At 38.3% G+C, this 14,897-nt stretch overlaps 1 long non-coding RNA gene across 1 annotated transcript; it reads right to left on the bottom strand.

Annotated features, from left to right (window-relative positions):
• Positions 1-210: 210 nt before the first annotated feature.
• Positions 211-13,195, bottom strand: LOC107524445 (uncharacterized). The gene is made up of 3 exons (XR_001601973.2): positions 11,095-13,195; positions 3,164-3,257; positions 211-782 (listed from the first exon to the last, which is right to left on the bottom strand). It is a non-coding gene; the product is annotated as an uncharacterized LOC107524445 (long non-coding RNA).
• Between the last annotated feature and the right edge of the window lie 1,702 nt (positions 13,196-14,897).

Below are 14,897 nucleotides of genomic sequence, written 5' to 3'. Positions count from 1 at the left end.
ATCCTTTGAGAGAAGCTATGCTGGTGTCATTTTTAAAAGTTCCAAATGAAGGGGCCTCACCAGACAAATTTCAGGGGCTATAGGAAGACAGGCAATGTCTCCACCAAGAGAGCTGTAGTCAAGGTTCTCAGCACAAGGGTCTCTGAAAATACACATGGAAATAGGCCAGGCGGTAAAGAGCCAACAACTGTGCATTTACCTGGTCCTGATGACCCTCTTGCCCTTCCTTATGGGACTGTGTTCTTTTATCCTGTCTCCTGTTCGCCTGCAACCCCCTTTGGTGACATAGAGGTAATAGGACCATCATGCTCTTTCCACCAGTGCAGGCTTCCAGCAATAGGGGAGGGGGAAAGTCTTATGAAGTTGGAGCCTGAATTATTACAATGAACTGAATTTTTAATGACTGGCATGAGAATGTTCTTGTCACTATATAGGACTAGGAAAGTAATGGAGCTTGTCTAAGATTTTACTGGGATGGGAAGAGCAGAGTCACAGAGTGAGTTTAGTAAGGAGTGGTGAGAAAAAATAAAGTTTGGGTTCAGATCATTCAGGATATCAGTTACATCTGTTAGAAATTTAATGATTCCAGTTTAAAAAGAGTAAGCAGATCTCTTCTTTCTAAGGGGAGCAATGAAGAAAGCAAGGCTCTGTACTTAACACTGAGTGCCCAGGGGCACATTCAGTCCTGGTCTAAGATTCCTGTGAAGATTCAGATGTCCTACCTTATGACTCCAGTGCAGGTATAATTCATACCCTTCCCGAAATACCAAAAGTGCAAGTATCTGAAAAAGCAAAGAAGAAAAAGGAGGTTATTTTGAAGTCACCAAGTTGTGGCCCACAGCACTGTTCTGTATTCAAATGCTTTTCACTACACTCACGTCTTGTTATACCTGCGTCCTTCAACCTCTGGGAGTTTGCCATGCTGTTTCTCTGCCTGAAAAGCTCCGCTTCCCCATGCCATTGACCTTCCAAATCCAGTTCACAGGTCACCTCCTATTCATAACTCTTACCAGCACCCCCAGGAACAATTATTTTCTCTGAAATTTCACAGCAAAGCCCCACGCTGATATCCTTCCTGAATTCCTACCAGTTTCTTTTCCCTGCATGAACCTTATTCCTGGTATTACTTAGACCCACTTGTAAGAGAACAGATGTCAGAGGACAGCACTTCCCAGGGTCATTTAAAAGCTCTTTCTTGAGGAACCAGTGTCGTTATTACAACTGTTCACCACTGTTGTTAACACTAGTGTTTAGTCAATAAATCTTAGATTTCAATGTAAATCTAGCCAGTCACCATGCCAGTGTAGAGAAAGAAAACTGAAAACTGGAGTCCTCAGATGCTAAGGATGTTACTAAGAGTTGGACTATATATGGCCCTTACCTTTTTATAAAAATAATTTTATGTATATGATTTCATTTCTTCTTTACCTAGCCCTATGAAATACCATTGTATTAAATATTATCAATCTCATCTCTAACAGAAGAAACTGAGTCTCAGGAAAGTTATATAACTTGACCAAAGTTACAAAGTAACCCAAATATAGAGCTAGAAATAGAACCTGAGGCTCCCTCTTTGTTCACTGTATCCATTGTATGTATCCAATAAAGATAGGGTAGAGTACGGTTTATTAAAATCTACTCATTATTCAACTGTAGAACACATTCCACCTTAGAAGCTAACTACAGCATTTCACGTTTATTGTGTATGAAAGCAGTACAATTCAGTGGCCAGAGTCTGGTCCAGACCACATAATTCAGCTGCATTTTCCCCCTCATAAAGAAAAGTGTCTAACCAGTCTCTCTGCCTATAGTCACCCTACACACCACAACTACCAGGATGATTTTCCTACAATAGATATCTAACTTATGTCAAGTGTCTTAGACTACTTTCCAGGCCTTGCAAAATCTGTCAGAAGCCTATCGTTTCAGCCATGTTCCCTATTATTCTTCATCATGCCCTTCATGCTAACAGAACTGGCCTTTCCCCACTATATTGTCACACCCCATATTTTTCTATCTTGTCAACTTTGTTATGATGTTCCTTCAGCCTAGAATGTTCTCCTCCACCCCATATGCTCACATCCAAATCCAACATCCCTTCAAGATTCCACTCCAGGGCCGACTCTTCCAAGAAGCCTTACTTACTCCTCTTGGCAGATGTCACCTCTTCCTGCTCAGAATCCACACATCTTTATTTAAGTCTCTTTAATGAAAATTATAATGTTTTTCTTGTGTTAATTATTTTTTTCTATGATTGAAGTGTCCTACTATATTCTAAACTCATTGAATTAAGGGACTATTGTAACTTTTAATCTCATACATATCTCTTTGAAATGCCCTGCATAAAAACAGAAACTGCTTATGTGTTTTTTCTTTCTGTATACTCAGTACTTATCACTCATAATGATTAATACATTTTATTGAAAAAAAATTATTGTATTGCAAATGGCACCTGATTTGAGGGTTGGGTTTTTCTGTATCAGACAGGAAATCAGTAGGGGCAAAAAATAGCGATGTAAATGTATATGTCCTGTGTATACATGGGCACTAAAAAACTCTGAGTACCTAAATGTTGTCTTCCCATAAACTTTCCATTTCCACAGACCTTCCTCTTGCCTGGACTGAGTTTCTCCCCCTATAGAACAGTACTATGTAACAGAGACAGGGTGGCTATTGCCAAAAGACTTTTGTTAAAATTTAATTTGCACCTGAACTAGCTGACTAGCATTTGCACATTATGACAGGTTTAAAAAATTAGCTAATTTGTAAGGCTCAAAAAGACTGATTCTCAGGAGATGGGAAATAAAATGGGTTAGTTCAATATGTAAAGGTACTGCTAATGTGAAGCTGTGTGGGTGCCTAAAATAACAATATTGAGTGAACCATAAAATAGGCTTATGAAACAGGGGTAGAAAAAGGATGTTCTACACCCTTTCAAAGGGTCAAAGTGATAAGATGTATCCTCTAATTGCACAAGTCCATCTTTCTCCATTGATCCCTTGTGCCTAAAATTCAAGCAGTTGATGTAAACCCCAACTCTACTTAGACAAGAGTGATCTTAGGTTCCGAGGGCTCCCGGCACCACTGGGCACCATACCATAGACAGGAGCACCTCATGAGGCTGCTCAGGAAGGGAGTAGGAGAAATGGGGAACATTACTCACCAACAGCAAAGAAGTGTAGGCAACCAGGATTCCAAATAAACTCAGGAAAACACGGGACCAGAAGTACCAGGATCCTGTAACTACATAAAGAGCCCTGCAAAAACGTATTTCAATCCTTAAAATATAGCAGAAAGTAGTAGCGTCTGTGTCAAGGATGGGGGACAAGACTGGACTAGATGAGGCATAAGAAAACAAAGAGATAAGATGAGAAGCATTTTGGGAACATCTATGAAGAGCTTTGGGGATATTTAATTAAGCATTTTAACTTTTAACTTTGTACCATGGGCAATGGGATACCTTAATGTCGGTCTGTATAAGTGGTGTAATTTTTTAATATTATTTATTGAACAGACTGTCTTTACCCCACTGTATGTCCTTGCCTCCTTTGTCAAATATTAATTCACTATAAAGGCATGGGCTTCTTTTTGGGCTCTCTATTCTGTTTCATTGATTTAGTATAGTTCTATTGATGTCGTATAGTTTGATATCAGGTAGCCTGATTTGTCCAGCTTCATTGTTTTCTCAGGATTGTTGTGGCTGTTCAGGGTCTTTTGTGGTTCCATATAAATTTTTGAAATATTTGCTCTAGTTCTGTGAAATATGCCATTGATATCTTGATTGGAATTGTGTTGAATCTATAGATTGCTCTGGATATTATGGACATTTTAATGATGTTAATTCTTCCTACTATGAACACGGTATATGCTTCCACTTATTTGTATCTTCTTTAATTTCTTTCTTCAATGTCATATAATTTTCTGAGTAGAGATCCTTTATTTCCTTGGTTAAATTTATTCTGAGGTATTTTTTTGAAGCAATTGTAAATGAGACTGTTTTCTTAGTTTCCCTTTTTGATAGTTTGTTATTGGTATATAAAAATGCAACTGGCCCGGCCAGGCGTGGCTCAGGGGTTGAGCATCGACCTAGGATCCAGGCAATCGGGGTTCGATTCCTAGTCAGGGCACATGCCCAGGTTGGGGGCTCCATCCCCAATGACTCTCTCATCATTGGTGTTTCTCTCTCTCTCTCCCTCTGCTGCCCTCTCTCTGAAATCAATAAAGATATATAAAAAAAAAAAAAAAAAAAGCGCAACTGATTTCTGGATATTTATTTTGTATTCTGCTACTTTTCTGAATTCATTTATCAGTTCTAGCCATTTTTTGATGGAATCGTTAGGGTTCTCTATATACAGTATCATGTCATCTACAAATAATGACAGTTTTACTTCTTCCTTTCTAATTTAGATGCCTTTTATTTCTTTTTCTTGTCTGACTGCTGTGGCCAGGACTTCCAGTACTATGTTGAACAAAATGGACATCCCTATCTTGTTCCTAATCTTAAGGAGAATGCTTGTAGATTTTGCCCGTTGAGTATGATACTGGCTGTGGACTTGTCATATACGGCCTTTATTACACTGAGATATGTTCCCTCTACTCCCACTTTTCCGAGTTTTTATCATAAATGGGTACTGAATTTTGTTGAATGCTTTTTCTGCATCTATTGATATGCTCATGTGGTTTTTTATCCTTCATTTTGTATATGTGATGTACCACATGTATTGATTTGCAGATATTGTATCAGCCTTGCATCCCTGGAATAAATCCCACTTGATCATGATGCATGATCTTTTTAAGTTTGCTAGTATTTTGTTGAGAATTGTAGTATCTATGTTCATCAGGGATACTGGCCTATAATTTTTTCTTGTGGTGTCTTTGTCAGGTTTTGGAATTAGAACAATGCTGGCCTCATATATTGAAGTTGGGAGTTTTCCCTCTTGAATTTTTTGGAATATGTGTTAGTTCTTTGAGAGTTTGCTGAAATTCACCTGTGAAGACATCCAGTCCAGGACTTTTATTTGTTGGAAGTTTTTTTTATTACTGCTTCAAATTCCTTACTTGTAATCTGTCCATTCACATTCTCTGATTCTTCCTGATTGAGTTTTGGAAGACTGTATGTTTCTAAGAATGTATCCACTTCTTCCAGATCAGGGGTGGGAAACGTCCAGCCCATGGACCATATACAGCCCACGAAATCATTTGGTCTGGCTCTGCCAAGGCAACCACAGGCAGGACTCAAAATTCAATAAATATAGGAGCTTTCCTCATAGTGACATAAATTTATATTAAGTGAATCATAATAATAACGTAAATTTTGAGGGTCAAGCAAGGAATGTCCATTATGGGACAGATGGGACACATACGAGTACATGAAAGGACAGACATATATGCTTCTTGTCGGCTGCCTGTATTGCGGTGACTCAGAGGACAGTTAGTGCCAGGCAGGCTGGGAGTGTACACGTTGCAAAAGTGTTAACACACTGTGGCAAAACTACAGTGATCCAGTGATGATGAGACAAGATGCAATGAGATGATTTCTTCAGACATTGATGACCTTGCTTCCAATGATGGACGACAATGTTGTCAACTTCTTTGTCAACACAGATGATAACTCCAATCCAACCTTTACCCACATATCCACGATCAACAATCCTCGCAAAAACTGAATCTGAGATGAAGATTAAGAAAATTATGGTACACAAAAAAGACCTCAAGAGTCAATGATATGAACATTGGATATGTTCCAAATCCAAGATGCAGGATTAGAACAGCAATCAAAGCAAAATAATCGCATCACTGGAGAAACACACACTGGTTAGCAAAACTTAAGTGGTGTGACATCCTACAAATGGTGACTACAAAGAAAAGTTGATGCAGTGTCGATCTTCCCAAGAGAAATGGACAAATGATTATTTTTTTGTTGAAGTCAAAGGTAAACCTGTATGCTTAGTTTGTGGTGATGCGTTAGCAATAATGAAAAAAGCGAATTAGAGCATCATTACAGCTCAAAACATGCTAAACTCAATGAATTGGGAGGCCAACTGCATCTGGATAAAAATCAATGCTCTTCAGCGGAGTTTGGAATCACAAGCCTCTTTCACGAGGCCTCGTTGTGACAGAGACATTATTCAGAGAAGTTAGGTAGTAAGTGAGCTAATCACAAAGAAGCTGAGGCCTCACATAGAGGGAAAGTTTGTGGAAGAGTGCATGGTGGCTGCTGGGAGTTGCTAGCACCAAAGTAAAATTGTTTCAGAATGTTAGTCTCAGATCGAATTACTGATTTAGCACAAGATATTGAAAAAAACTGAAGGATTTTCAAATTTTTTCTCTGGCTTGTGGTGAGACAATGGACATAACAAATACTACCCAACTGACCGTTTTTGTTCATGGAATAACTGTAGAGTTCGACACACGAGAGGCACTGCTGTGACTGGAAGCCATGCATGGCACTACAAGAGGTGAGAACTTATTTTATCAATGAAAAAACTCCAGCTAACATTTGAAAAGTAAGTGGTGTTACTATAGATGGAGGTCCAGCCACGGTTGGCTGGCAAAAAGGGTTAACTGCATTTGTCAAGAAAGAACTGAATTGTCGCAGTCTTGATCCAAGTGATTTAGTTATGCCACTGCATCATACACCAAGAAAGCCTCTGTGCACAGTCGTTGCAGCTCAACAATATGATGTCAACAGTAGTGTCATGCATAAGTTTTTTCAAAAGCAGAGGATTTAATAGCCACCAGTTTAAGGAGTTACTGAACGACTTTGACTCTGAGTACGGTAATCTTGTTTACCACTGTGAAATGTGGTGACAGAGTCACAGGAACAGGCTCACGAGGTTTTACGAACTGCAGGATGAAGTCAAGCAGGTTCATGGAGATGAAAGGAAAACCTGTCAGGGAACTCAATGACATTACCAAGTACCTCTCAGAGCTAAACATCAAGCTGCAGGCCCCACCAGTTTCTTAGCTCTCTGCTTTCAAACGTGAAATCATTTGAAGCTAAATTAAAGCTGTGGAAAGTATAACTGGAAAGGAATAACACAGTGCATTTCCCCACTCTGGAAGGACAAAAGCCTTCTATGACATTTAATATATTGGTGAATGTGTGAAACTAATTGAGGCATTTAATGAAAGATTCAAGGACATGTAAACAAAAGGAACATCTTTGCTACCCATTCAATGTGGAACCTATGTGCCTGATAGCCTACAACACAAAACCATTCGGCTGCAAAGCGATGATGAGATGAAAGCTAGGTACAGCAACCTTCCGCTGAGTTCCACAAATGTTACATAAGCAATAATGAATTTCCCACTTTGAGGAGACATGCACTGAAATATGCATCTGTGTTCGGAACAACTTACTGCTGCGAGCAGTTCTTTCCAAAACCTACCATCACAAGGAGTCAACTGCGCTCTATACTGACCAACGCAAACCTGGAAAAGCAACTTCGAGTAGCAGCATCATCAATACCAGCTAACACCACAAACCTCACCAAAGAAAAACAGTTCCAGCCATCACATTAGGGGTGAGTTAATTAAATGTTTAACCAAATATAGCAGGCTAATTTTTAAGTTGATCATTTTGTATGGCCCTCAAATGTTATAAATAGCCAAATGGCCCTTGGCATAAAAACGGTTCCCCACCCATTCTAGATTGTCCAACTTGTTGGCATATAGTTGTTCATAATACTTTCTTACAATCCTTTGTATTTCTTTGGTGTCAGTTGTTATTTCTTCTCTTCTCTTTCGTTTCTGTTTATTTATTTGGGTCTTTTCTCTTTTTTCCTTGATGAGTCTGATTAAAGGTTTGTCAAACTTGTTGACCTTTTCAAAGAACCAGCTCTTGGTTTCATTGATCTTTCGTATCATTTTTTAGACTCTATTTCATTTATTTCTGCTCTGATCTTTATTATTTCCTTCCTTCTATGCACTTTGGACTTTGTTATTCTTTTTCAAGTTCCTTTAAGTATAAAGTTAGATTGTTTATTTGAGCTTTTTCTTGTTTCTTGAAATAGGCCTGTAATGCTATGAATTCCCCTTTAGGACTGCTTTCATTGTGCGTCATAGACATTGAGTTGTTGTGTTCTCATTTCATTTGCTTCAAAATATCCCTTTATTTCTTCCTGGATCTCACTGCTAACCCATTCATAATTTAGTACCATGTTATAGCCTCCATGTCTTCGTGTTTTTCATTTTTCTTGTGTTTGATTTCTAGTTTCATACCATTGTGGTCAGAGAAGATGTTTGATATGATTTCAATCTTCATAAATTTAATGAGACTTGTTTTGTGTCCTAACCTGTGGTCTATCCTAGAAAACATTCCATGTGCACTTGAAAAGAATGTATATTCTGCTGCTCTGGAGTGAAATGCTCTGAAGATATCTATTAAATCCATCTGATCTGGTTTGTCATTTAAGGCCACTGTTTCCTTGTTGACCTTCTGTCTGTAAGATCTACCTACTGATGTCCATGGTGTGTTAAAATCCCCTAATATGACTGTATTACTGTCAATCTCTCCCTTTATGTCCATCAAGATTTGCTTTACAAATTTAGGTGCTCCAATGTTGGGTGTATAAATATTTACAATGGTTAAATCCTCTTGTTGGATTGCTCCCTTTATCATTATGTAGTGTCCTTCTTTGTCTCTTACTATAGCCTTGGTATAAAGTCTGTTTTGTCGGATATAAATATTGCTACCCCAGCTTTTTTTCCCACCTTCCATTTTCATGAAATATCTTTTTCCATCCCTTTACTTTTAGTCTGTGTGTATCTTTCACTCTGAGGTGAGTCTCTTGTAAACTGCATATATATATGGGTCTTCTTTTCTTATCCATTCAGCTACCCCATGTCTTTTTATTGCAGCATTTAAGACATTTACATTTAAAGTAATTATTGACAGGCACATACTCTTTGCCATTTTATTCTTTTAACTATGTTCCTCTGGTTCCTTCTCCTCCTCCTCCGCCTCCCTCCTTCCCTTCCCCTCCCCCTCCGAGGCTCCTCCTCCTGCTTCACCTTAAAGCAAGCCCTTTAGCATTTCTTATAATGCTGGTTTGGTGGGAACAAATTCCTTTAGCTAGGAATGATGCCGACAAGTGACTGTCACTATGTGTACACAAACACACGTGCACACGCGCATGCACACACACGCATACACACAATGTAATATTATTCATCCACAAAAAAGAAAATTCTGCCAGTTGCAACTATGTGGATGGAACCTGAGGGCATTATACTAAGTGAAATAGGTCAGATAGAGACACACAAATACTGTATGATCTCACTTTGATGTAGATCCTAAGAAAACCAAACTCTGGTTACAAGAGACAGACAAAGGCTGGGTAATAGACAAAATGGGTAGGGAAAATCGAAAAAAAAAGGTACGTTTCCAGTTATTTATTTTATAACATTTATTTTATAAGTCATGGGGATGTAAGTATAGCATGGTGGTTATAGTTATTAATATATTATATATTTGAAAGTTGCTAAGAGAGTAGATCTTATAATTTCTCATCACAAGAAAAAATTGTAACTATGTGTGATGATAGATGTTAACTACATTTATTGTGGTGATCATTTTACAAAATATATGCAAATACCAAGTCATTATGTTGTATACCTGAAACTAATACAATATCATATTTCAATTATATCCTAATGAAGTTTTTTTTAACTGGGGGGAAATTTTATAAATATAAATAAATAAATTTTTATTTCAAGTGCTGTCGAATAATTTAGAACTCATCCACAAATAAAGATTACATATTAACTGATAAGAATGCTTATTAAAGATTTACTAAAGATAAATTGGCAAAGGAACTAAAAAGAAAATAAATTAGTTAAATAACCTAGTTTTGAAACTTAATGATGAAATTAAAATTTTAACAAATTCTGTCTTAAAAATTAATTTTAAAATTTCAAAATTAGAATAGTTCATTTTGTCAATGGCAGCTTAAAATGGATACCCTCATATACCTCTGTTGTGAACAGAAATTGCTACAACCTTTTGAGAAAGTACTTTGGCAACAGACATAATGAATCTTACAAGTTTTTCGTCTTCTTAACTCAATACCACAACTTTGGAGGAAACTATTCTAAGAACACTAGTCAGAACAGAATGATTTCTCTGCACCCTTATTTTATGAAAACAAGGAAATTGGAAACACTCATAATGCCTAACAATAAAGGGTGGTTAAGTAAGGGTATTATAGCATCTTCATGTCATGAAATATTTTGAAACAATTTTAAGAGCTATTCATTAAGAGTTTTAATAATTAACCAAAATGTTTATACTTATGCTAGGTGAAAAGGAAAAACAAAATTATATATATGGTATGAGCATAATAATATAAAATAAGCATAGAAAAAAAAGGCAGGGAATGAAACCAAAAAGTGACTGTCACTATGGAATGCTACTAAGCTAATTTTATACTTTCTGATTTTCTCCATTTTTCACATTTAAAATAAACCATATTTTGCTTCTGTAAAGGGAAAAATAAACTGTATTCCATTAAAAAGCCTCATACTCAAATATACGCCTTTTCCCCCTAAATACCAAAAATGGGTAAGATTTGCAACAGCCAGAGAAACTGGAAGAGCTGGGCACAGTCCAGGAGTAGGAATTTGACCATGAAAGGGTGCTGATAAGGAACACCTATTTCTGATACAGAGTCCTAGAAAGTCTCCTAAGGACAGAGAAAGAGGCAGAGGATGGAAGTGAGACAGAGACATCAGGGTTCATGGACAGAGACGACGAATACCAATTGATATAGGCATCAGTAACCCAGACAAGGCAACTGAGGAACATGGTATCAGTCAGGGAGTCATCAGAATAAAAGAAATGCAAACACTGAAATAACAGAGAAACTTTCCACTGAACCAGATTTGGTCTAAATGTGAATGAGCACAGGTGGACGGGAAATACAACAGGCGAGGGTGCTCAGCATCCTTACCCTGCCTCAGGGCCAGGCCTCTCATCCAACAGGTTAAAGCACAATTTTACCCACCTTCCCTCTTTTCAACCTGAGGTAGGATTCAGGTGGCTATTAGACCAAAAAGCCCTTTCACAAATGAAAATAAAAAAGTGAAACTCACCAGTCAAAGCGATTGTATTCATTTGAGGCTGCTAGCCACACGAACAGCAAAATCACAGACACGAAAAATGCAATAACCAGAAATAGGAAATATAACAGCTCTGTCTGGGAAGAGAAAAATGGAAGTAGAATTTAACTCCATTTATCCATATTATCTCAGCAGTATCTGTATACGCTTTCCAAAGCTCTGTATAGTTACAGGGCCATGCATTACTCTCACAGGCTACAGTGAACACTGTATTCTTTTAAACCCTATGGAATCTGGTACAAGCCTATTATAACATTTATTACACTGAACTGCAATTATGTGTTTATGTTTGTATCTGTTGTGACAGTTTCTACTCTGAGGAAATGGAACTTCTGTTACACATCTCTGTATTGCTAATATGTAGCATAGTTCCTTAAATGCAGCTGGCTCTCAGAAATTATCTGATGAATTCATCCACCTCTCCATCCACCAAATGTTTGTTTGATAACTCATTCACTGAATAACTCATTAATTCATTGTTCATCAGTTCATTTAGTCATTTATCGACCAATATTTGGGGGGGATGTGAGAGGGTTAGTGAATAAACCTGTTTTTGAGTATTTTGTGGCAGTACAATGTTAGACACTTCACGGGCTACATTCATTTATTTTTCAATATAAATTTTATAAGTATTGTTATCCTCATTTTGCATCAGAAAGAACTAAAGCTCAGACAGGTAAACTAACTGACTCAAGGTGACACAGACAAGAAGTGACAGGATACTGCCTAGATTGGATCTGTGAGCACAAAGCATGATAGAGGATGTCATTGCAGAGGAGGTGTTCAAACTACGCCTTGAAAGCAACCTCCTATACTGAAAATCAAGTCACAAACCAGCCATGCCAGGGGTTGCCAAACCCTTCTGGAGAACATTAGGTTTTGGTTGTTGAGCTATAATCCTAACACCTCTATCACAGAAGAAATCCATCTCTTAGGGACAATGCTCTTACTGTTAAAAATGGACGGAATAGCATCTTGGTGCTTTCCAAACACACCCAGTCCAAGCAGAGGGAACTGCAAGCTGTGAAGTGCAGAAAGCTTCAAACATGGTGCTCAAGGCCAGTAATAAACAGCATCTGACACTGGCCTACACCAGAGGCCATCTAAAAGACTGGGAGTCCTAGCAGATATACCTAATACATAGAAACAAATCCAAACAGGCAGCCAAAATGGGGAGACAAAAAATCACGCCCCAAGTACAAGAACAAAAGAATTCTCCAGAAGAAGAGCCAAATGAAATGGAAATAAGCAATCTATCAGATATAGAGTTCAGAATACTAATCATAAGGATGCTCAACAGCATGAGAAAAGAAATGGAAACTATGAAGGAAATTAAGGATGACATAGTAGAAATAAAAAAAACTTTGGAAGGAATGAACAGCAGATTAGGGTAAGCTGAGAATCAGATCAGTGAATTAGAAGACATAGTAGAAAAAAATAACTCAATCGGAGAACCAAAAAGAAAAAAACAATTAAAAAACAGGAGGACAGTCTAAGGGAGCTGTGGGACAACATGAAACAACAATATTCACATCATAGGAACACCAGAAGAGGTCAAAAGTAAGCAAGGGTTAGAGAAACTGTTTGAAGAAATAATGGCAGAAAACTTCCTTAACCTGGTGAAGGAAAGTCACACAAGTTCAGGAGGCACAGAGAGTCCCAAGCAAAAAGAACCAAAGTGGCCAACACCCAGACACATCATAATTAAAATGCCAAAAATTCAAGACAAAGAGAATCTTAAAGACGGCAAGAGAAAAGCAAGCTGTTACCAACAAAGGAGCTCCCACAAGGCTGTCAGCTTATTTCTCATCAGACACTCCACAGGCCAGAAGGGAATGGCATGAAGCATTTGAGGTAATGAAAAGCAAGGATCTGAAACCAAGACTACTCTATACAGCAAGGCTACCATTCAAAATAGATGGTGGAATAAAGAGCTTCCCAGACAAGAAAAAGCTGAATGAGTTTATCACCAACCAACCAGCATTGCAAGAAATGTTAAAGGGACTGCTGTAATAAGAAGTTAAAATAGAGGAAAGAGAAACATAGGCATAAAGAAATAAAATGGCGCCTGGCCAGCGTCACTCAGCGGTTAAGCATCGACCTATGAGCCAGGAGATCATGGTTCGATTCCCAGTGAGGGCACATGCTGAGGTTGTGGGCTCGATCCTCAGTAGGGGGCATGCAGGAGGCAGCCAATCAATGACTCTCTCATCACTGATGTTTCTATCTCTCTCTCCGTCTCCCTTCTGCTCTCTGAAATCAATAGACATATTTTTAAAAAATATTTTAAAAAAGAAATAAAATAGCAATAGATAAGTACCTATCAATAATAACCTTAAATATAAATGGATTAAGTGCTCCAATCAAAACATAGGGTAGCTGAGTGGATAAGAAAACATGAACCAAATATATGCTATCTACAAGGGTCCCACCTCAGAACAAGACTCATACAAGCTAGGGAAAAAAAACAAAACTTCTGGAGGACTTTAAAGGAGAGATCGACAGCAATAATATAGTCATACTAGGGGACTTTAACACCCCACTGACTTTACTGGATAGATCCTCCAGACAAAAAAAATCAACAAGGAAACGGGGACTCTAAACGACACACTAGATCAGATGGATCTAATTGACATCTACAGAACATTTCACCCAAAGCTCCAGAGTATACATTCTCCTCAAGGGCACAAGGGACATTCTCAAAGATAGGCCACATACTAGGACACAAAACAAGTCTCTACAAGTTCAAGACGACTGAAATCATATCAAGCATCTTCTCACTTACACCATGGAATAATATGCAGCTGTGAAAAAAAGGTTCCCTTACCCTTTGAGACAGCATGGTGGGACCTGGAGAGTATTTTGCTAAGTGAAATAAGCCAGTCAGAGAAAGACAAGTATCACATGATCTTACTCATATGTGGAATATAATGAAAAAATAAACTGATGAACAAAACAGATCTAGAGACACAGAAGCATGGAAGAGACTGACAACTCTCAGAAGGAAGGCTGGGGAGAGGAGAGAGGTGGAGAACCACCTAACAATTTATATGCATATATGCATAATCCACAATAGTGTGGTGAAGACCTGGAGGGACGGGGGGTGCAGGGTGGAGGTTATCAGGGGGGGGAAAAGGAAACATTGGTAATATTTTCAACAAAAAAGATAATTTTTTTTTTAAATGGATGCAATAATCCTTACCCTGCCTAAATCATAAGGTGATTGTGAAGAATAAATAAAATGGAAAACAGCAATGGTATTCCACAAAGACAAAACATAACAGGTATCACGGCACTAAACTCCCACTTCTGAACACAGGAAGATGGAGAGCACAGGCTTTGACTCAGGTCTTATTCTCTACACAAAACTTGGGTGGATTTTTAAAAACACGTATCAGATAATGTCCCTCCCCTGCTCACAACACTGCCAGAGCTTCGTATTACACTACAGGGTCATCCAACCTGCCTGCCACAGCCCACAAGGTCCTACATGATCAACCCTGCCCCACCCTTGACCTTATCCCAGTCTACACACTGAATCCATTGCTGAATTCCAGCCACACTGGCCTTCTCTCTGTTTCTGGAACATAGCCAAATTTGTTCCCACCACAAGAGCTTTGCACTTCCTGGTTCTTCTGCCTGGAATGCTTCTGCCCCAGATGCACATATGGCTGGCTCTACCTTTTCATTTAGGAAACAGCTCACATTACCCTTGTTCAAAGAGGTCTTCTCTAACCACTCTCCCATCCCAGTTTCTAACACATTTTTCTTTTTAT

This window comes from Miniopterus natalensis, chromosome 11 (genome assembly GCF_054644295.1).
Source record: "Miniopterus natalensis isolate mMinNat1 chromosome 11, mMinNat1.hap1, whole genome shotgun sequence".
NCBI classification, from domain to species: Eukaryota; Metazoa; Chordata; class Mammalia; order Chiroptera; family Miniopteridae; genus Miniopterus; species Miniopterus natalensis.
This window is presented reverse-complemented; position numbering and strand designations above follow the sequence as displayed.